A 23,563-nucleotide genomic window follows, 5' to 3' on the forward strand; every position below is an offset into this window, starting at 1 on the left:
ATTAGTACTTATTAGGAGACCAAAGGTTATGATAGTGTGTTTCGAAACGGTTTTAAATATAAATCTTGCGGGGTTCGTAAAGTAGTCATGAGAAAATAAGTTAAAACAAAGAACGTTATAAATTTCAATGTTTATGGTCTCATTTGGCATTGGCGTCACTTCACGTCACTCGAGATATTCTTAAAAGTTACCAAGAATAGTAAGATTGGTTGGATTACAATAACATCTCACGATGGCCACTTAACTGAGTTTGAGTTTGTTATGGTTTCAGGTTAGTCATTCATAGAAGCCACAAAAAGTGTTTCGCCAGCTAGTGTAGCTTTGAGTGTAACATGAGTGTGTTTTTGTATAACAACGTTATCGCCCGAAGTTAAAGTTTGAACGTTTTAATTTTTTATCGTGTAGGGAATAACTTTTAGTGTGAGGTCAAATAAATATTAGGATTACTTACATGTTTATGTGCCGATATTTCGGTTAGTACTGTAGGCTAACATTATTTTATTAGGTTTACTAATATTGGCTACAATAAAAATAAGTAAAAGAGTAGGTAAATACAAAATAACATTAACAGCTTTATTCATCAAGGTATAATAATACATTGTATAGTTTAATGATTGAGCATTAACATCAATTATTTAGTTTACAAAATACAATAGGTCACTCATACTCAATCATGTTAATTTTGCGTAATTAAACGAATTAGTATTAATAAAGTCCGGGTAGTAATTAGGTTTAGGAATGTGCAAGTTCCTCAGTCGCGATTAAACAATTGTTTTATTTTATCTAGTGTTGGTTAAATTGGCAGTTTTGGTAGTTTTTGTTGAAGTAACTTGTAATTTTTGTAATTAACTCTAACTTCACTGTTTTTGATAATAATGTATCGATCTACCATCTGTTCTATTGTTTTCTGTATAGCTTGCGCACTTTCACTTTAAATATTACTTGGTTTTATTAATAATATATCTGTATAATATATTGCAACTTACGAGTAACTGTTATTGGCTTACTACTACGTAAAAATACCTATTTATGTAAGTTGTATATTTACGGCTGTAGTTGTTCTGAATACCAATACAATTAAATAAAATAATGTTCCTACGCGTAGACAAAGGATGTTAAGAATATTTCAATTTATAGACTAGAAATATTGAATACGTTGGACTATAATGGTATGTAAGAATTAGGTTACATCGTAGGTCGAATATACAATTACATATTCATTTACTTTGATAATTTATCTTTTGAGTTGTACATACATTTACAACATACATACATATTTACATATTAACCTATATATGGTTGATGTTTATGAGTAGTAGTACAGCAACAACATTTTTTTTCTATAAGCCATATTGTTGTATTTGACTTAAATAGTTTCAGATTTATGATTTTTAAACGTTCACCTAATTTGTTACAATTTGTGATACATATAATGGGATCGGTTTTTGCAGTGAGTGATAAGTTTATATAGGGCTTAGGTAAACAGTCTGTATTTATGTCTATATTACGTGGGAACTTTATAAGTTTTGGCTAAAATCAAGATATATAATAAAATTTAAAAAGATAATTATTTGAACAATAAGTAGATTAGTCTAAAAAATTTATATTAACGTTTTATTGCACAAAAAGTAAGTTAGTCTAAAATAATAATTAATTTCAATTATAACTACAATATATTAGAATTTATTCACGATTAAAATTTCTAGATTCAAATAGAACGATTTTATTTTTGTAGTTGGTACTTGTACTTCATTACAACGTTAAATAGTTTTTTTTCATGTTTATGACATACATTTTTAATTTTATTTTGTTGATTTTAAATAATTGCTAAATTTTACATGTTTATTATTATTTTGCTGGGCTCTCCATACTTAGTTATTTTTTATAAAAATCAGGTGCTCTATAAGAGTAGTTGTTTTATTACAAGATAGTTTAAATATCAAAACTTTGATTTGGTAATTTTATTTGAAAATGGGTAAAAGAGTCGTTAAAAAAAAAAAAGCAAGTTTTTTTTTATATTAGATGTATTGATGGTATGTTTGCTAACAGTAAATTTTCATAAAAGATTGACGCATAAGTAATACATTTCATTTACTTTCAATTTTTTTATTCGCGGAAGTTTTGTTCGATTTTCAGGGGTGTATGAAAGTGAGAATGTAGATGCATAAATATGATTAATGGTTGTTGAAACAAAAAAAAAATGCATGTAGGGCCCTGAGAAAATAACAAAACTAAAATGAAAACACTCTTTTTTTTGACATTCTGACTGAAACACTACACTACACAAAGGAGGTAACACGGTAGTTTGGAGTTAGGTTAGGCTCGCTAAAAAACAACAAGAGCATATTTGCAGATTTATAAACTGCCGCCGTGTTACTTCTACACTACACACAACATCAGATCTAGAACTCACACACCTATCATTAATGTGACGTCATAGTGCTTTCTTGATATGGAAAAGCATAATGCGAAGTGAGTTTAGAAAAATATTTAAAGATGATATGTATTATTTAGCTCATTTCGAATCAGTTTAATGATTAGTTGTGCTTTTTTATTGGTCAGCACTATTTAGGAAATTTATTATATACAAAATAATGTCAATAATAAATCAATTTATTTTTTGCTTCATTTTACAAGCAAAGGGGTTAAGCAGAGCTTAATCTTTTAATTATAACGTCCCGTTAATGATGTACATGCTCCAGACTGGGAAAGGCTTTTTGGAGATATAAGTTATGAGTTACGGTGTTGGAATTAAATCTTTTAAAGATGAAAGATAGCGACCCCTCGAGTGGCATCAAATGCTCCTTGGTCCAAAGGTTCAATCTTGTCTTAAAAAGAGATACGTTTGATTCCTTTCTTGGTCGCTAAAATATAGACTCAAGTCGGAAACTCTCGTATGTATCATTAAGATCGGTAGAAGGGTAGGACATTGGACTACAAGCACAACTTCTATTTTCTTGTTGAGGCAAGATTAACTGGTTGCGCCTTTGATTGTTTATTTTTAACATGGCTGAACTTGTAAACTTATTTTTTCAGAAATGTTCATTCTTTTGTTTGGTTTAAACACACACTACACACAGCCGCAACAAAAAAAAAAGGCACACACAGAAGGGAAGAATGTTAAAAAGGGTTCTTATTAGAGTCTATTTGCAATATTTTGATAACAATTATTTTTCTTATTTTGATTTGATTCGAAAATTTACTTTCGCAAATATATTATTAATATATTTAAGCTACAGCAAATTTTGGGAGGCGATTGTAACATGCCAGTACCTCTCCTTGCCTGTTACATATATGAACATAGTATTGATATTTTTTAAGTCGGTTAAATAAACTTCCTTATTTGGGTCTCACGGTAATAAATTTCTTTCATAACTGACATCGGTCATATCGTCTGAAATCTTAAACGCTAATTTGGAGGGCTCAGTGCTGAATAGTAAACCAATATAATAAGAAACTTGTTTTTAAAATAATTTGAACTTTATTTCAATGTCGTAAAGCTTTTGCATTATAAAAACTTGGTCCAAACAATATACTGGGAACCATTAGTTCAAGTGTTAGTTTTAAATATCAGCTCGAACCTTACGTCATCATAAAATGAAATGAAATATGTTTGCTATGGATAAAAATATTCTTAGCTAAATTGAACCATATTATAAAGAAATAAGAAAGGGCGGATCTCTAAACGATGTGCTCATATAGAAAAACAAAGGTGGTTAGAATTAAAAACTATATTGACATCCTACATGCGTAGAGAAATAGTTTAAACCACACCCAAAAGTAGGTCGAATTTGGACCTTATGTTAATTAGGAAATGTATGAAGTTATGAATCTCAGTCTTGGCTTAAAGAACTACCAATGAGGTGCATTGAAACTGGGAGCGCGGGATTTTCAGGATCTCTGGTGGGGATGCATAAAACCGCTTGCACGAGCATTTCTCGTGGCCATTCGCAGTGACTGTTAGACAACGCTCTATAGTGGGAATTTAGGTCATTTAGGTTACCTATATTATGATCTGACCTAGACTTTGCTAGTATTCCATGATGCTGGTAGAGTTTGGATTGGGGCATAATATAGAGTAATTTGTTTTGGGGTTTTATTTGAATAATTCTAAAGAAGTTCATTTAGTTTGTGTTAATTTGTGTAGTTTTTAACTATTTGATTGTTTATTGATTTGTGGTTCAGACTAGCGCTAGTGTTTGAAATTATACTAGTGAACTCTGATTTATAAATCAATAGACTTATAAAGATTGTACAGTTTTGTTTTGGTTATAGTGTCATTTATAATTTTAGTGAATTTTAATTGTTTGATTATTGCTTTGTGATCCAGACCAGCGCTAGTGTTTAAGATTATACTAGTGAAGTCTGGGTTACAAAACAATGGATGTTTTAAAGGTTGTAAAGTTTTGTTTTGTACACAGTGGAATTTATTAGTTGTGTTTTAATTGTGTTTAATATATATAGTGTTTTGGCTGGGATTATTTTAGTGATTATAACACTGAAATAATTTTGGTTGGAGAACTTTATATATTAATTTAGTTATATATTTCGTAGGTTCTTTCACAAATTATGGGGTAGAAGAGGTTGTCTTCTTCAGCATAGTGCTGGCGACTTAGTGATTCTGAGCGGGTAACCTAGCGGTGGATAACTACAGCTCTAATTCACTAAGTTGAGTCATAGGATCATACCAGGTGGGTCCTGGCAGTTACCTGCGTCTATTAAGACAGGTTTTTACCCCTGGAACTTGAACGATTTAGGTTGTCAACTAGACTTCTTAAAAAAGCCAAGTTCTAGACCAAATTCCGTATCTATATAATTATATATTCACTTTTATATTTACCTTTCCGACTTTACACTTGCTGTCCCAATCCCAAGCGTGAGTGTATTGTCAGCACACGGGGAACTAGGAAGTAGGACTAAATCGGAGTGTCCCCATCCGTCGTACTTAGCTTTAGTCTAGGAGTTTTCCATTGCACATCGGAAAACTACGCGAGTAAATTAAATGTGCAACCCGGGTTGCTAGCTTGCAAATATGTCGATAGAATAGTTGGATAATTTAGCTGTTAGGGCTAGGGTTTTTAATTGTTTGGTCTAGGGAATTGTAGGATTAATACAGGTTTATAATTTTCTTATATCAAAGCCATTATATATTTACAATAGATAACTAGGTTGCCTTTTGATACTTTATGGCTATTTTAATTACATATCTTGAGTTTAATTATGGGTTTAAGGGTTAGATTTAAAGTATAATTAGCTAGGATGTAGTTGGGGTTAGGGATTGTTAGGATTTTATTACATATATTTATTTATGACTTATTGACAAACTTGACATATTTACTTATGAATTTGAATATATTTAGATCCCTTGCAACACTACTGGTAGAAAATATATTGTGGGGAAAATACAATCCAATAACCACAATATAATGTAGTGCTGTAGAGTCAATTTGATCATGAAAAGAAAATGTTTGTTTTGCCTGTCCCTAGCAGACAGTATGACGATTTCATTCTGTTTTCGACAGATCTGTAATTTTCACACCCGACCTTAAAAATACAAGGTCTTACTATCATAAAACCTTATTTAAATTATAACCCAATGAGTGATTTACCCGAACTGGATCGAGGCAGATGCAAGATCGTGGTTTATTTTGGTCCGAAAGGTGATTCAAAATGACTACAACTACAGTTTGGATATTATCATTTCATTGAATACAAAAATGTATTACTGAATTACAGTATTCTGGAGAATTAGAGTGGATCAATTACTGCTGCTCTACTACCAGTATTTTGTTATGTTAAATTGTCCCTTTGGATTCCTCTCATTTATGACGAAAATGTCACAACATAATGACATGGACAAATGAAAAAGAGTCCTGTTGTTATGAAAAGATGTCCCTTCAGGACCACAAATATAGTTCCTTCAGAACTGGGGTCGGAAGCCTGTCCAAAGCAACTGGGTGATGGCTACGGGTATCGCGGAGGAGCGGGCGATATCTATAACCCCAAAAACAAAATATTGTGACATTTGTTAGTAATTGACCTTTGACCAACTGACTATTACATTCGACAGACTTTACTTACGATGACATACTTTACTGACATATTAACTATGACATTCTACTAACATGTTGAATTATGACATATCTACTATTGCCTTATCAATTACAACTTACATACTTTATCTGCCAATAAACTTACAATGACCTTATTTTTACTCTGACACACTAATACTGTTATATTTTACGTTTATTAATTATTTGACATTTTAGGTTTAATAGGCGTAAACAATACATAACTCTTTCCTATATGCGAAAAGGATTTTGGTTACTATTAGCGGTTACAAAGTTGGGTCCTACATAAACACTAAACGATCATTTGGCCAATTTACTGATCCAATTCAAGATATTAACTTATTTTGTTAGAGTTGTTTTAGGTATTACTTTATTTAATTAAATTAGTAAAGGTAATTACGAATTGCGGTATTTTAAAGGGTTTAGAACTTTCAGTTTTCTTATTGGATTTTTTAGGAAATAGGTATTTTAGTATTTTAGGCAAGTCTAGATTTAGCTAGGTAGGATAAATAGGGTTTATTTAGATAGACAGAGTGATAGAGGGGGGGGGGGGAGTGTTACAATTAGACTGCACTCAAGTGAAAATATTTCCCACCTGTGCCACACGGAGTGCAATATCTGAATCGGAAAGGCGTTCACGCTCTTAATGTACAGCTAGTAAGTTTCAATTTTAGTTACAAATAATGATTTTTTTATATTAATCATAAAATCCTCATCACTGACCACAATGTATGTATATTATAATTAAATAAAGAAATATAAATACTATGGGACAATCTAACACAAATCGACTAAGATAATGATGTACCTAATCTAGATTGATTATAATAATTCATTAAAATAATAACTTATATGTTACTACTTGGTTGTCACCAATTCTCAAATAAGAATATAAATAACCTTATATCTTCAGATTGCAGATGTCAACTGTAAGATCTTGGCAGTAAACACGAGGTTTCCTGGCCGTGTGCACGACTCTTTCATATTTAACAATTCGTCCATTTAGGATGAATTAAGAAGATTGTACAATGGCCACATTGGGGAGTATTTCCTTCTGGGTAAGCAGAAAATGGTGTATCTGTACCTAGTGTAAATTTATTCGATGGGGAGACGTGACGTACGCGTTTGCGTTAACTGTCATTTTGTATGGAATTTTGAGTTTCCAAAACATCCCGCTTGGCGCGCTGTTTCTAAATCCCTTAGCACCACTTGCACCATTTCACTAACTCGGGGTTAACTGGTTAACCCTGGAGTTACCATGTTACCAGTACAATTTCACATTGGGTTAACGGTTTAACCGGTTAACCCCGGGTTATTGGAATGGGGCAAGTGCATGTTAGTAAATGTACTAAGATCACGACCACAGAATAAATAGTTCATGACTAAGTTAATATACCTATCATAATGTAAATAACCGGCCAAGAGCATGTCGGGCCACGCTCAGTGTAGGGTTCCGTAGTTACTCTTCCGTCACAATAAGCTAAACTGGAGCTTAAAGTGTAGTAAATGGTACCTTTCACCCGAGTTAAACAAATAGGCAAATTTGCATAATCAGTACCTAATTAAAGAAGTCTTTTTACTATGAAGGGAAAACTTTTTGCGATAACTCAAAAACAGCTAAACTGATCATGTCCGCTATAGTTTTCATTTAATGTCTTTCTTAAGCTCTACTTCCACGATTTTTTTCATATTTTTTGGACCTATGGTTCAAAAGTTAGAGGGGGGGGGACACATTTTTTTTTTCTTTCGGAGCGATTATCTCCGAATATATTCACTTTATCAAAAAATGTTTCTTGAAGACCCCTATTAGTTTTGAAAGACCTTTCCAACGATACCCCACACTTTAGGGTTGAAGCGAAAAAAAAAATTCACCCCCACTTTACGTGTAGGGGAGGTACCCTAAAAAAAATTAAAATTTTAGATTTTATTGTACGACTTTGTCGGCTTTATTGATTTATATATCCATGCCAAATTTCAGCTTTCTAACACTAACGACCACGGAGCAAAGCCTCGGACAGACAGACAGACAGACAGACAGACGGACATGGCGAAACTATAAGGGTTCCGTTTTATGCCATTTGGCTACGGAACCCTAAAAAGGCATAAGCAAGGGGGAAGTTTCGTTAGTTGTTCAGATGATTAAGTATTATGTAACCAAAAAATAATAATTTCAGGTGACTCGGGGTATGCTCTTGAGCCATGGCTCATGACGCCAGTGCTGAATCCTGCCCCGGGAAGCCCAGAAGCAAGGTAGGTACACGGTCTGGCACTGTCGCGTGCGCATCACGATCAAGCGTACCAATGGGTACCTCAAAAACGTATTCCGGTGCCTGGGCCACGACCGCGTCTTACACTACAGCCCGACGAAGGCATCGTCAATAATAAATGCATGTTGCGTAGTATACAACATAATGCAACATTATAGGTAAGTGAGCTTAACATTGCAGATTCTCATCAGTGATAGAGAGGTTAGATAAGTAACGAAATTTTCTTGTTTCGCGGTAGACCCTCAGGGCCTCCGCTAGCTGACGCGGACGCCCGCCGCGTGCGCACGCTCGCGGGTCCTGCTCCCAGGCCAATTCCGTCGCACGCGCCCGCGCCACTTAGCGCTATTCATACAATTTGTTATTAGACGGGGCGTCCGTTCGGATAATCCGCGTCAGCTAGCGGAGGCCCTCAGATTGTGATGGATTGTGGTAGTTGTGACCCCTACGCAGAGTTTCGCGTAATATTCCCTATTAAATGAAGATAAGGGCAAATGGAATAAATTTCATTGTTCAGCGATTGATGAAGAAAGTTTCACATTTTTACTCTTTATAGTGATGATTAGATTTCTTCTTTGAATTCTAATATTCTTACCGATGTTCTCCTTTTTCTTGCAGAAATGTTCCCGAGGAAATCGTAGGAGATATTGATGAAGACGCTCCTCAAGAACTTCCTCATCGTCATGCGCAAAACGGACTACTATTAAGAGTGGCGCAGGAAAAGCGTGCGCGTCTAATAAATACATATTTTGCTTATTACTATGTTTTATTCTGATACAAATACCTACCTAATATACAAAACGTAGAAAAATGCGCAATGCTTTAGATTCCCTTAACTTTGTTATGGCTACAGGAAAAATGGGAAAGAGTTAACCATATTATAAAATGTGTATGAACCAAATCCCTTTTTCCCGCTCTATGTAGTAATATACTAAATAAGTATGTATTTTCTTTCAAGAAATGTAATCAGAACATTATTTTACTAATAAAACACAGTTTTCAAAATCAGTAAACTTTAATTCCTTTTGCTCGGAAAACAAATAGGTAAAAACTCAAAAACGCCCCGAAAACCCCCATATAGCAAATTTAATTGAAATCATTTGAACCATTTTCGAGATCACCGTAATCATTGACATATATCTAAGGACGGGCCTTATGGGCAATAAGAATAACCGGTCAAGTGCGAGTTCGTTTACCTCGCACACCGAGGGTTCCGTACAAACTTCAAATTTTCTCATGAAAGACTTTACCAATGTAAAAAAAACAATTTTTATTCTTAAACTTCGGAGATGAGAGGGGGGGGGGGGATGGTATTATTTTCACATTTTCCTTCATACGTAAATTTTTTTTTCACAATGAAAATAAAAAATTGTTTTGTAATTTTCAATTTGAGCTCTTTCAAATGATACCCCACTTGACCTATTTAACTAGACTTTGCAATTTTACCCCCTCTTCATATTGGGAATTTTCCATTATTAATACTTACAAATAAAATAAAATAAATACACATCCAATATGTTTGGGTCAGCGTTATTCATTACTATTCCAAATTTCACATCGATAGCTTAAGTACTTCTCGAGATATTTAGCAATAGCACCATAAGGGTTCCTTTTGTACCTTTTTGGTACGGAACCCTAATAAACATACGGTGTGTATTTTTGATATGGCCGCAAACGTAAACTAGACGGAGGGTGCGAGGACAGCGCTTAGCTCAGACGTCTTCCTCTTCCATTATAACTGTGTCTTCCAAGTTCTCAATAATCTCGGTGTCCTCCAATGTGTTAATACTGGAACAATACCAAAATATAATTTATAATAATAATTAAGAAGTGGGTCCTTTATTCAAGGTACGAGATATTAACGGTGATTACTTTTGAAGCCACATCCATATATGACAGGGACCGGACCCGCTTACCCTAACCCGTTCAAAAACCCGGGTTATTGTAAAGCTGTGTTCCAAAAACCGCTTCATTTCGGTAAGCTTTTGATTGGCTTACCGGTTAAGAAGCTAATCCTTTTATTTGAATTAATTCAGGTTAGCGCTTACCGATATTAAAAACCCGGGAAAGGGTTATCGCTTCAAGCGCTGATTAAATACGAACAAGCTGTTTTAGCTTTTACGTAAATTGCATATGGTCTATTAACGTAGCGCCCGACGCGAAACACGGCGGTTCCATTCCCTACGTGCACGTGCGAGTGCGCGGCGCGGCGCGGCGGCAGTCGGTATTTGTCAAAGGCTTTGTAATTTGCCGACCTAATATTGCTAATTCAAACAAAAGTGTACGTTAAGTCAAGTAGCGCACAACGTAGATTTCAAAACACATGCTAAGGTTTAAGGCAAATTACCTAATATGGTAAGGCGTTGCATTGATTTTGGTATATTTTTGTTTAGTACCTATTACTCCTATTATTGTCACTTTCTTTATCGTTTGCTGTCTGTGCACATCTCGTGTGTCAGTGGAACTCATCAATGGCTTCTAATCATTTTATCGAGTTTGGGCTCATTTTAAATATGTTGACGAGTTCTTTACGATACACATGGTGGCGAGGGTCTGATGGTGGAATCGGAAGGTGTCAGTGGAACTCATCGATAACTACTAGTAATGCTATCGAGTTTGGGCTCATTTTAAAGGTCTTGACGAGTTCTTTACGATACACATGGTGGCAAGGGTCTGATGGTGGAATCGGAAGGTGTCAGTGCAACTCATCGATAACTACTAATAATGCTATCGAGTTTGGGCTCATTTTAAAGGTCTTGACGAGTTCTTTACGATACACATGGTGGCGAGGGTCTGATGGTGGTATGGGAAGGTATCGATGGAACTCATCGATACCTACTAGTAATGCTATCGAATTTGGGCTCATTTTAAATGTCTTGACGAGTTCTTTACGATAGACATGGTGGCGAGGGTCTGATGGTGGAATCAGAAGGTGTTGATGGAACTCATCGATAACTACTAGTAATGCTATCGAGTTTGGGGTCATTTTAAAGGTCTTCACGAGTTCTTTACGATACACATGTTGACGAGGGTCTGATGGTGGAATCCGAAGGTGTTGATGGAACTCATCGATAACTACTAGTAATGTTATCGAGTTAGGGCTCATTTTAAATGTCTTGAAGAGTTCTTTACGATACACATGGTGACGAAGGTCTGATGGTGGAATCGGAAGGTGTCAGCGGAACTCATCGATGACTTCCCATAATGCTATCGAGTTTAGGCTCATTTTAAATGTCTTGACGAGTTCTTTACGATACACATGGTTGAGGTTCATCATTTTTGAAAACCACATTTCCTAAAACCTTTAAAACGACATCCATGACAACTTTTATGAGAAGTTGCATGGCCGCCATCTTGGATTCCAAAATAGTCATGACTTTCGAAATCCGCACTCCCTAAAACCTACAAAACGACATCCATGACGACTTTTATGACAAATTGCATGGTCGCCATCTTGGATTCCAAAATAGTCATGATTTTCGAAATCCGCACTCCGTAAAACCTATACAACGACATCCATGACTAATTTTCTGACATATTTCATGGTCGGCATCATGAAATCCAAAATGATCATCTTTTTCGAAATCCGCACTCTCTAAAACCTATAAAACGACATCCATGATGACTTTTATTAAATAGTACGTGGCCGTCATCTTAGCTTCCAAAATAGTCATCATTTTCGAAATCCGCACTCCCTAAAACCTATAAAACGATATCCATGACGACTTTTAAGACAAAAAGCATGGCCGCCATCTTGGATTCCAAAATAGTCATGATTTTCGAAATCCGCACTCCCTAAAACCTAAAAAACGACTTCCATGATGACTTTTATGACAAAATATGTGGCCGCCATCTTTGATTTCAAAATGGTCATCATTTTCGAAATCCGCACTCCCTAAAACCTATAAAACGACATCCATGATGACTTTTATTAAATAGTACGTGGCCGTCATCTTGGATTCCAAAATAGTCATCATTTTCCAAATCCGCACTCCCTAAAACCTATAAAACGATATCCATGACGACTTTTATGACAAAAAGCATGGCCGCCATCTTGGATTCCAAAATAGTCATGATTTTCGAAATCCGCACTCCCTAAAACCTAAAAAACGACTACCAAGATGACTTTTATGTCAATATGTGTGGCCGCCATCTTTGATTTCAAAATGGTCATCATTTTCGAAATCCGCACTCCCTAAAACCTATAAAACGACATCCATGACGATTTTTATGACATAGTACATGGTCACCATCTTGGACTCCATCCATGACGACTTTTATGACAAAAAGCATGGCCGCCATCTTGGATTCCAAAATAGTCATGATTTTCGAAATCTGCACTCCCTAAAACCTATATAACGACATCCATGACGATTTTTATGACATTGTACATGGTCACCATCTTGGACTCCAAAATGGTCATCTTTTTCGAAATCTGCACTCCCTAAAACGAATAAAACGACATCCATGACGACTTTTATGACAAATTGCATGGCCGCCATCTTGGATTCCAAAATAGTCATGACTTTCGAAATCCGCACTCCCTAAAACCCATAAAACGACATCCATGAAGACTTTTATGACAAAAATTGCATGGCCGCCATCTTGGATTCCAAAATAGTCATCATTTTCGAAATCTGCACTCCCTAAAACGTATAAAACGACATCCATGACGACTTTTATGACAAATTGCATGGGCGCCATCTTGGATTCCAAAATAGTCATGATTTTCGAAATCCGCACTCCCTAAAACCTATAAAACGACATCCATGAAGACTTTTATGACAAATTGCATGGCCGCCATCTTGGACTCCAAAATGGTCATCATTTTCGAAATCCGCACTCCCTAAAACCTATAAAACGACATCCATGAAGACTTTTATGACAAATTGCATGGCCGCCATCTTGGACTCCAAAATGATCATCATTTTCGAAATCCGCACTCCCTAAAACGTATAAAACGACATCCATGACGACTTTTATGAAAAATTGCATGGCCGCCATCTTGGATTCCAAAATAGTCATGATTTTAGAAATCCGCACTCCCTAAAACCTATAAAACGACATCCATGACGATTTTTATGACATGGTCACCATCTTGGACTCCATCCATTACGACTTTTATGACAAATTGCATGGCCGCCATCTTGGATTCCAAAATAGTCATGAATAGTCATGATTTTCGAAATCTGCACTCCCTAAAACCTATATAACGACATCCATGACGATTTTTATGACATAGTACATGGTCACCATCTTGGACTCCAACATGGTCATCTTTTTCTAAATCTGCACTCCCATAAACCTAAAAACCGATTTACATGGCGACTTTTATGACTTACTGCATGGCCGCCATCTTGAATTCCAAAATCGTCATCATTTTCGAAATCGGAACTCCCTAAAACCTAAAAATTATGATTTTTATGACAAAGTGTGTGGCCGCCATCTTACTAAAACCTGTTATAAATAAACCGGATACAAATAAGCATCTATATAGTAAGTCAACATTAACGAAAAGTACTTTTACGTCGGTAGTTACAATATACCTATCGAATCAATTACGTAATGCCCATCTCTCCCGCGGTGCCGCAGCGGCGGGGGAAAGGCGCGGGAGAGGGGTAAGGCTTACCCTAAACCGAAAGGTTACCGGTTAGTACACGCAAAACACAAACCGAATCAGCTCCTGTAAGCGGTAACCACTTGTTACGATTAGGTTAATCTGAATAATACGGGTTATCATTATTGTTGGGTAACCGGTTGAACGGGTTACCCAAACGATTAGCTTATCGTATGAAGGGGTTACCCATTCCGAACGGGTAAGGCAAATGAACGGGTTTTCCGGTCCCTGCGATGTGTGTAAGTTGAGTCTCTCGAGCAACTCGCAGATGGCGTTGCAATCGTTTAAAAAACATGTCACTAGGTACAACAAACCCAAAGGAACAAAACCGACATTAGACGATTCGATGGTAATCCCAGCCAGTGTAGACGTGCCTCGGCCGAGGCGGCGCACTAGGGCGAGGAAAACGCGCGCTCCGCCTCGTCCGAGGCACGTCTACACTGGCCGTTTTGTGCGTGAGGAAGTTGCCTGGCGCGTATGCTCGCTCTGTGTGGACCCGGCTATTTGAGTTACTTTTGTTTGGTGACTAACTAATCAAAGATGAAATAAGATTTACCACAATTATGAATGAGGAGTAGAAATTCACGATAAAAAAGCTATGCATTTGACATTTCGAAAGACCTCCGTCTACACTAGCACCCCTAGTGGCGAAATTAAACGCGGTAGCACTCATTCGGGCGTTAATAATATTGTATTCCAAAGGCTCTCATACACGAAAATAAGATCTTGCTCCTTGGAAAGGTCAGAGGATGAACCTATAATTAGTCAGGTAGTTCAACCTCAGGGTAGGAGTGCTTGTTCATTCGTTCGCGTGTTATTACTAGTACATACTACTTAAACAATAAATAATACGTTTATTTGTTAGTTGATATGAGCAAAGAAAATTTGAAATAGAGGTGGATTGTCAATGAAAATTTTGTAGCTACAGCAGATTTACTGCCATCTTTAGGCACACGATTAAAACTTTTAGAACGCCATTTGACTTTGATCCTTATTCTTTTACTGATGTGTCAAATTTGTTAAATATCAGAAAGGGGCGCCATATTACCGGGCATAACCCGGCCCGGGCCTTTGATCTATTAGATGGCGCCACTTTTTGATATTTAACAAATTATACACATATCAGTGTACGGATAAGGATCAAAGTCAAATGACGTTCTAAAAGTTTTAATCATGTGTCGAAAAATTGCAGTAAATTTACTGTGGCTACAAAGGTTTCTTTGAGAATCCACCTGTTTCAAATTTTCTTTGATATCAGTATTAAAAGTCTTACCGATTCGCCAACAAGTCGTGCCCCTCCTTCAAAACACTCCATTTTTGTTTCTGCGCCTCATTAAAAATTTTCAGTTCGTTCAGGATATCCTGTCAACATAAAATATGTTATAGCAAGTTTAAACTAAGTGGTATCACAGAGCACATAATAAATAGCGCCATCTACCACAATGGAGATTATCTGTTCTACATAACTACATTTACTTGTTCCAGCTCATACTAAAGTTGCACAAGAAAGCCTTCATATACCACTGATTTCTTACGGGCTCCCCGTATACCTACTTATTGTGGGAATACAGAATTTGAGTCAAACATATCCATACACAATTTACGGTATTAACAGCTTTATATCTTATTTCTGTTATGATAACTGACTCACACAAAATATAACTATAATAAGTTGTCAAATTTTATGAACATTTAACTATTAACAACAACCAACACCAGATTTGACTATTATGATACTACCAAACGCTGATATATACCGCACACGAATGAGAAGCTAATAGGTTACTTAGGATTGAATAAGTCTAGTGTTATGAAATATATTAGTAATAATAACATTGCCGTGTACCGTCCAGTCAAACATATGACCATGGTCAAGATTTCAAGATAAATAAAATTCCAGCCTTTCAATAAAATGCATGTTAATTATAAGTTTCATAATAACCCTCTTATGGGTAGTTGGTGGTGTTATTTTATTTAAACGGCACTGTACGATACGAGAAATCCCGAAATGTAGATTTTGCGATTGCTCGCGTATATATATATTTATTATTTGTATGTTTTATCAATACAAATAAGGTCAGATGGGGTAAGCGAAATATGGAGGCAAGAGAAACACTTGTAGGGAATGGTACGTCAAGTATGGAGCTTACAGGCTTTATGTATGCATTCTTACTGCCAAGTTACTGTTTTTCTTGTCCCAAGTTAAATAAACAATGTTTCTCGTACTCAACCTGATCTTAAAACAGAATTATTAGTTCATAAATTAATTAATTACTCTTAAAATATTATCATGCTCATGCTGCAGATGATTAAATTGTGCTGTCGAAGGTGCCGGTTCCGTCGTGCGGTTGCGGGGCAAGTACACAGCTCTGTGTACGTGGATACGCGTGCAGGGCGCGGATCCACGTACACAGAGCTGTGTACTTGACGTGCAGGCAGGACAAGACGTGCGGGTTGGGCGGTTATTGCGGAACGAGCGAGAAGGGCGGGACGGGCATAGCGGGCGGAAAGGGCGGCAAGGGAGGGACGTTCGGGTAGTCCAGGACTTGTGGGCAGTACTGAATGCGTGGAGCGTATAGGGCTGGCAGAAGGAGAGGGAGACGAGGACAAATGAGAGGTGGAGAAGTGGGGTTGTTCGCTGAGCAAGGCCGCAGTAACGGTGGCGGTTGTTGGAACAACAACGAGATTTTCAGCAGTGGCAGAAAACGTGCTGCCAGCCACACTGTTCCCAGCACCCGAAAACTCAACGTAGTCGTCAATCTGAGGCAATGAGCACATGCAAGTTTAAAATATTTGTTATAAGAATGAAAACAAGCAAAAGATTGTAAAAACTTTTACCCGACTATGATTTTTTTCTTAACTATAGCACCTCTTCCTTGTCCAAAGTCAGTTAAATATTATTATGTAGTCTATGTCACCCCATAAAAATGAACCTATAAACACCTCATTCACCAAAATTGATTAGTAATTTATACACAACAAAAACATACCGGCATATATACGGCATCCATACGTAGACTGCTAAAATCATAACCCTTCCCATTCTCATAGTCGGGTAAAAATAATTCCGGTTAAACCAAACCAAAAACTTAAAAAGTAAATATATCTGAAAATGCTAGCTTCTGCAAGGGTGTCGCCAGCGGGGAGCAGGTGCCCACCTAGAGAATAAAATCTGTTGTCATTTATACATGATTAGCCGGGTCCACACAGAGCGAGCATACGCGTGAGGCAATATTCTCACGCACAAACTGGCCAGTGTAGACGTGCGCTCGGGCAAGGAAAACGCACGCGCCTCCTCGGTCGCTCTGTGTGGACTCGGCTATATAAATTCAACAATATTTATACCCATAGTCATAACTGCATGCGATTATGGCAAAATTAATACACTAACTATACTTATTAATAGTATTAAAACAGCTTTTACAGTACAGTCAGCGTCAAATACTTTGTAGCAACCAAAGTAGCCAAATAGTTCGGTACACCATATATTTAGTATGGTGTACTACGAAGTATTTGACGCTGACTGTACATATGGTACTACTTTACCGCACTAGTGCGAAAATTACCATATTACGTTACTGTGTCAAACATTTAAAGGGTACCTTATGTACTGTAAAACGTTGTACGATACATGTGCGAATAGGTAATTCGCAACTCGTGTCAATTTAAAACACTCCCTTCAGTCGTGTTTTAATTTATCGCCACTCGTTTCAAATTTTCTGACTTGTTATTATATGCCGATACTAAAATATACACCATTATTAAATCAAGTGATGATTGTATGAAACTTCAAGCTGATCTTGATAGACTGAGTTTATATTGTTCTATGAATGAACTGTACTTGAATGTCGAAAAATGCTGTGCCATTACATTTACAAGAAAACGCAATAAGATAGAGTATAATTATTCATTAAACAACAAAAATTTAAGGGTTTTGTCTGAAGTGAAGGACCTGGGGTTAAATCTTGATAGCGAACTACAATTTATTTCACATATTGACAAAATTTCAGCAAAAGCATACAGAATGTTGGGATTCATTTTCCGACAAAGCAGGGATTTTACAAACCCTAAGACTCTGCAACTTCTCTTTAACGCATTTGTTAGGTCCAACTTAGAATACGCTACTACAGTCTGGAATCCTCATTTCAATGTTCACATTAACACAATTCAAAAAATTCAGAACAAATTTATCAGAACAATGAAATTTAATATAAATTTAAATCTCTTTGCCCTGACAATTTCTCTCTTCAACCCCGTAGAGAAATTCGAGATCAGATATTTTTGTTCAAAATCATACATGGCCTTATTGATTCTCCCAATCTTTTGTCTAAAATTTCAATTCAATGTCCTGATCGGCGAACTCGCTCCACAAACCTATTTGCAATTAACTTTGGTCGTACTACATATGCAAGAAATAAGTTCTTAGCTAGAGCGTGTAGAACTTATAATGAAATTTTTTCTGATATTGATATATTCCATTTATCATTACAACAGTTTGTTTCTGTAATAAAATGTACAGCTAATAATAATATTGATTAGTTACTATATTTCAGCATACTTGCCAATTTGTTAATATTGTTTTCAACAGTTTGAGTTATTTGAGTTTTGCATGTTTTGATATTAATGTTAATTTCTGAGCAACATAATTGTTATTACTCATTAGTGGAAACTGTTTGGCTTGTGGATGTGTAATCTGATTAACTATGTGTGTTGTTTTTGCCTGTTTGTTTCCCAAAGGTTTAATTAAATAAATAAATTAACTATTTTTCGCACTTGTATCGTAATGTACTATTGCAATACATATTGTGCTACTTTACCGCCCTAGTGCAGTAACTAGCACTATACATGCATATATTGAAAAGTGCCATATGTACTGTAAGACGTTGTATGTACAATATACATGCAAAAAGGTAATTTCCTACTTTTTGCACTTGTATCGCAAAGTACTTTTAGAAACTACTTAGCCTGACATTAACTCAACAGATACAATAAACAAGACACAATAAACTCTTCATGGTCTTAGTTTAAGCAAAGAGAAATAAGAAAGCTTAGATTACTCACTTCATAAATATTATTAAGAAATTAAAATCAAATCAAATGTTCGACGACCGGTTTAGCCTAGTGGGTCACTACAGCAAAACTATACATATTAAATACCTTTTTTAGAAAACATTATAATAAGCAACTGACTCTTTGACCTGCATTATCATGACCTCAGTAATCATTAAGATGTTAATTTTATTAGTTATTATACTTCATTTTATTACTATGCACAGATTGCACTGTAATTTCATTCAATATTATATAATTATAAAAAAGTGTCTTGTTTAGGAAGACTTCTATGCGGACTAAGTGATGGAAATCTTAACTATGGGAAGCATATTTACTTACCACTTTCCATGCCTGCACTGACTTATTGGGCCCGTGCTCCCTTAAGGCCTGTGCAAGGGCCTCCCATTGCGCCTCGTACCTCTGGGGTCCTTAGAGGCCCGTCAAATTCCCGGTTGGCGAACCGGGTGTGCTGTGACATGTATTCAACGAGCAATCTAATTTGTGCTGCGTTCGAGCGACTGAAAAAAAACAGTCACATAAGTTAACGATCAAAGGAACTGGCAAATAGCTATATTTTTCTGCAAATAAATTCTTTTTGTTTTGTGTAACTTACATTTTTGGATTTTTGGGTGGCATCCTTTCAAAAGTGGTAGCGGCGGTTTGGCCAAACACTTCACAGTAATAACACGCAAACTGCCGATAAAACTTTTCAAGTTGTCAAAATAGCAAACAACGGAACAACATAAACGGAAAAGGCTTTAATATTTCCTGAGGAGTAGTGGGCAACATATTTTCATCACTGTGATCACTGTCACACATTTTTATTTAGTATTATTCACGGTTTCACTCACAAAACAAAACTTTATGAGTTTTCAAACTTCAACAATGACTTCAACGCAGAGGAATACTCGTGGGCGTCCGTTGTAAAAAAAATGTTTGTGTTTGCCTAACAATCACAGAACAGAGGGCCTACCGTGAACCACGTTCGACGTGTTGCCTCCCTGTCATACTTACGTACGAATTTATAAGTGCGACAGAGAGGCAACACGTCGAACGTGGTTCGCGGTAGGCCCTGACGCGTCGCAGCAGCGTGCAGCGTGTTTAAGTAGACCGAAGTATGACAGACGCCGCGACGGTATTACATTTCGAAACGCCACCGTTGGCAAATTTGCATTGAATTGAGTCTCCTTAAACAAGAAATATTTTATCGAAATATGTGAAGTTCTATTTTCAACATTTTTATAGTAGCGATAAAATTCGGTGGTTTTCCGATTAATATTATTTAGGAACGCACCGTAAATTTTATACTGCGTACTCAACTTGAATTTGCGTACTATTTTTAAGAGGTGCACGTAACGGAACGCAAAACCCATCTGGCAACACTGACTAAGATCTTTCAAAGATATTCTAACGTCAAAGTGACATTGGTCATCCGAATCGTGCAGCTTCTGTCAATTATACCACATACAAACGATATCTAATTGAGAACTTATCTATATCTAAACCAGAACTTAACGATCTCATATCTTTTCCGTATTGCATTTTTCGAATAGGGCCGTCGCGCGGCGTATGCGTCGCCGACCCCTCTTCCGCACCCCGCGCATCCTATCAACTTCTACCCTTTTGCACAACATCATTTATATGATAACTCTACTTTTGCCAATGCGAACGAAAAATATATTTAATAACATTGTGAAAAGTGGGCAAAATGTACTTTATTTTGCGTTGACCAACTAGAAATTAAATATGAAAAGGAATCTATGTGGACTTTAACCATCATCATTAAGTCGGTTTAGCTAATCTTGATTGTGAAAAACGGTCGAAGTCAAATTATACACTTTTACACATCATCACATCCTAAAAATTATTTGTGAATAACAAAAAAACTAAAATTTTACCGTGATGCACAAACTAGACTCGTTAGTTTAAATTGACCTAAGTCAATTTTGATTTCTTTACACCGAATGTTCAATTGAAATGGAGTTTATTCACTAAGATTAAACTTTACTTTAACCATTGTTTGTAACACGATTTTTAAATACCAATTTTCTAAAGGAGATTATATAAAAATAAATCGTTTTGAACATAATAGTTAAGATTTTTGACATACTTAAACCCTTTTGCACAATCGATATCTCTGCAATTAGTGGTCGCAGGGCTATGAGGGTCGAAACAAACGATGTAGTTTCAGGAAATAAATACTAAACTGGCAAAATTTGTAATTTGGACTAACTCGACTTAAACCCTTTTACACTGGAGGCACAGATTTGTTCCTGAGTCATGAGTGTTTTCTATGTATTTAAGTATTTATAAATATTTATATATTATATATATATCGTTGTCTAAGTACCCTCAACACAAGCCTTATTGAGTTTACTGTGGGACTTAGTCAATTTGTGTAATAATGTCCTATAATATTTATTTATTTATTTATTTATTAGAGAATGGTACATATGTTCACATTTACCTATAGTACTACTTTATCGCACTAGTTACTAGTACGATAATTAACACATTACGTAACTATGTCGAAAATTTAAAGGGCCATATATTCTGTAAAACGTTGTAATAAGATAGATGTGAGAATAGGTAATTTCGACAGCTTTACCCGGGACTCATTTGCTTGTAATAGGCTTTTATGTTCATTGCTGTCAGCTATCATATGTGACGTACGGTCGATAGATGCGGGTTCGAGTCCGGGCCGATTAGCCGCACGCATGTTCAGTAATCGATACGTTATATTGTGGGGATACGTGGAGAATTATATAGTTTTACTCATACTTATGTTTTTTGGTGGTTTCACAGTTAGATGTACAGTAATAGTCTTGCAATCGAATATAATTCGATTTAAACGAAATTTTGAAACGTAATAAATATAAGAATAGTAGTAGTAGTAAACTCTTCATTGTACAAAAATGAAAACAGAACATCAGGAAATAAAACACTCATCATTAGTACAAATACAAACTTATCCCTTTAAGGGATCTCTTCCAGTTAACCCTTGAGCAATTGAGAAAGAATTGGAGACGGTAGACCTCCGTACTGTACAAAGTGGTGCAAAAAAATAAAAATAGAAAAGTTATTTATTTCAGATAAAAGCCTCAGTAGAGAGTACCATTTTGTACCATTTGGCGTTGAAACTCTAGGTCCATCTCATCATCTAGCTCCAAGTTTTTTGGAGAAATCGCGAAACGTCTGGTTGACGTAACTGGTGACCGAAGAGCTGACGGCTTCCCCGCTCAACGTATTAGTATTGCGATTGGGTACGACGAAGAAATCCCGAATTCATGGATTATTGTAGCATTCATGGTACAATATCTCAAGGGACTATTTTCGATTTAAGCTAGTTATAGTAATCCATTATGTGTATTGTTATTGTAAATAAACATTTTTTTTTTTTTCAAATCGAATGTAGTTTGTAAAGAAATTTGATAACTACACCAATTTTCAATGCTTTTGGCAGTACTGCAGGATTAGGGTAGCATTTCTGCTTGCTGCGTTCGTGACCCACAAATGGTCTCGCCGGAAGATCAGCGCTGACTTTTGGGTTAGCATTAATGCTGAGGCGGGACCATTTCGTGGTAAACTATTTATTTATTCTATGTTTCTTTCTTTTGTTATGTTGTTATACTTTTGTATGTCATAGTTTATCACGAATAAATGCTATGATTTCTGATATGATTTCTGATTTCATTTTGAACGCGGAGAAAGCATTTTCTACTGTAGCATGCAAGATGCCTTGGTAAGTGCAGAAATAGCGTAAGTGTAGTTAAAATATGAAGTTCTTCTGCATGGTTTTATAATTACTTACCAATTTCAAAGTTACCCTGCATTCGAAGTAATCGTAATGCACCTTACCTAAATAATATATCTTTTTCTAGACTTGTTGTTCAGTTGAAATTAGGATCCTACTTCACCAATTTTCTAATTAAAAAAAAGACTAGTCCAAGTTGGACTCGCCCACCAGTTTCCGTACAAAGTAACTATTTTTTATTATTTTCTACAAATGTATAGTTTTCAGTTTTTTTTTTTTTTTTAGTAACTGATCGGCGATTGGCTCTAGTCACACCTGATGGAAAGTGAAGACAGGGCCTAAGATGGAGCTGACCGGTTCAGTAGTAGCCTATTCACTCTTGCTTTAAAGAGACCGAGGTCATATTTATCAGGGAATACAGAGGGCGGGAGCGCATTCCATTCATCCCTGTATTGTAGTAAAAGACAATGTTACTTGCAAAATTTTCTATAGGAAGTATCATATAAATTTTGATTCTATAGCAACTGACGAAATTTCTGTTTTTTGCGGCAAAAACGGTCGTATTTTTTTACATTAACTTGTTAAGTTTGATTTTTTCACAGCCTAAAGGGACTGTAGACCTGAGAATATTGTTTCAAAGATATCTTTGAATTTTGAATTTTTTTGAAAAGATAAAGAGTCAAAATAAATGGAGATAAAGGGTCATGACAGACAGACGGATGGATGGACGGACGAACATACGTACAACATAGTGATCCTATAAGGGTTCCGTTTTTTCCTTTTGATATTTTGAGGAAAGCTAAAA

At 36.0% G+C, this 23,563-nt stretch overlaps 1 protein-coding gene and 2 long non-coding RNA genes across 4 annotated transcripts in view; 1 reads left to right on the forward strand and 2 right to left on the reverse strand.

The window, feature by feature from the left end:
- Positions 1-23,563, reverse strand: part of LOC133526197 (uncharacterized) — a 714,530-nt gene that overhangs the window by 682,016 nt on the left and 8,951 nt on the right. The window lies entirely within an intron of this gene.
- On the forward strand, positions 6,643-9,091 carry LOC133526074 (uncharacterized). 2 transcript variants are annotated; one of them, XR_009800683.1, is made up of 3 exons: positions 6,643-7,129; positions 8,246-8,321; positions 8,954-9,091. It is a non-coding gene; the product is annotated as an uncharacterized LOC133526074 (long non-coding RNA). The 2 variants fall into 2 exon arrangements; XR_009800682.1 differs by lacking the exon at positions 6,643-7,129 and having other exon boundaries at positions 7,150-8,496.
- On the reverse strand, positions 9,629-19,956 carry LOC133526073 (uncharacterized). The gene is made up of 4 exons (XR_009800681.1): positions 19,618-19,956; positions 19,344-19,522; positions 15,226-17,110; positions 9,629-10,123 (listed from the first exon to the last, which is right to left on the reverse strand). It is a non-coding gene; the product is annotated as an uncharacterized LOC133526073 (long non-coding RNA).

This window comes from Cydia pomonella, chromosome 16, assembly GCF_033807575.1.
Source record: "Cydia pomonella isolate Wapato2018A chromosome 16, ilCydPomo1, whole genome shotgun sequence".
In the NCBI taxonomy this organism is placed as follows: domain Eukaryota; kingdom Metazoa; phylum Arthropoda; class Insecta; order Lepidoptera; family Tortricidae; genus Cydia; species Cydia pomonella.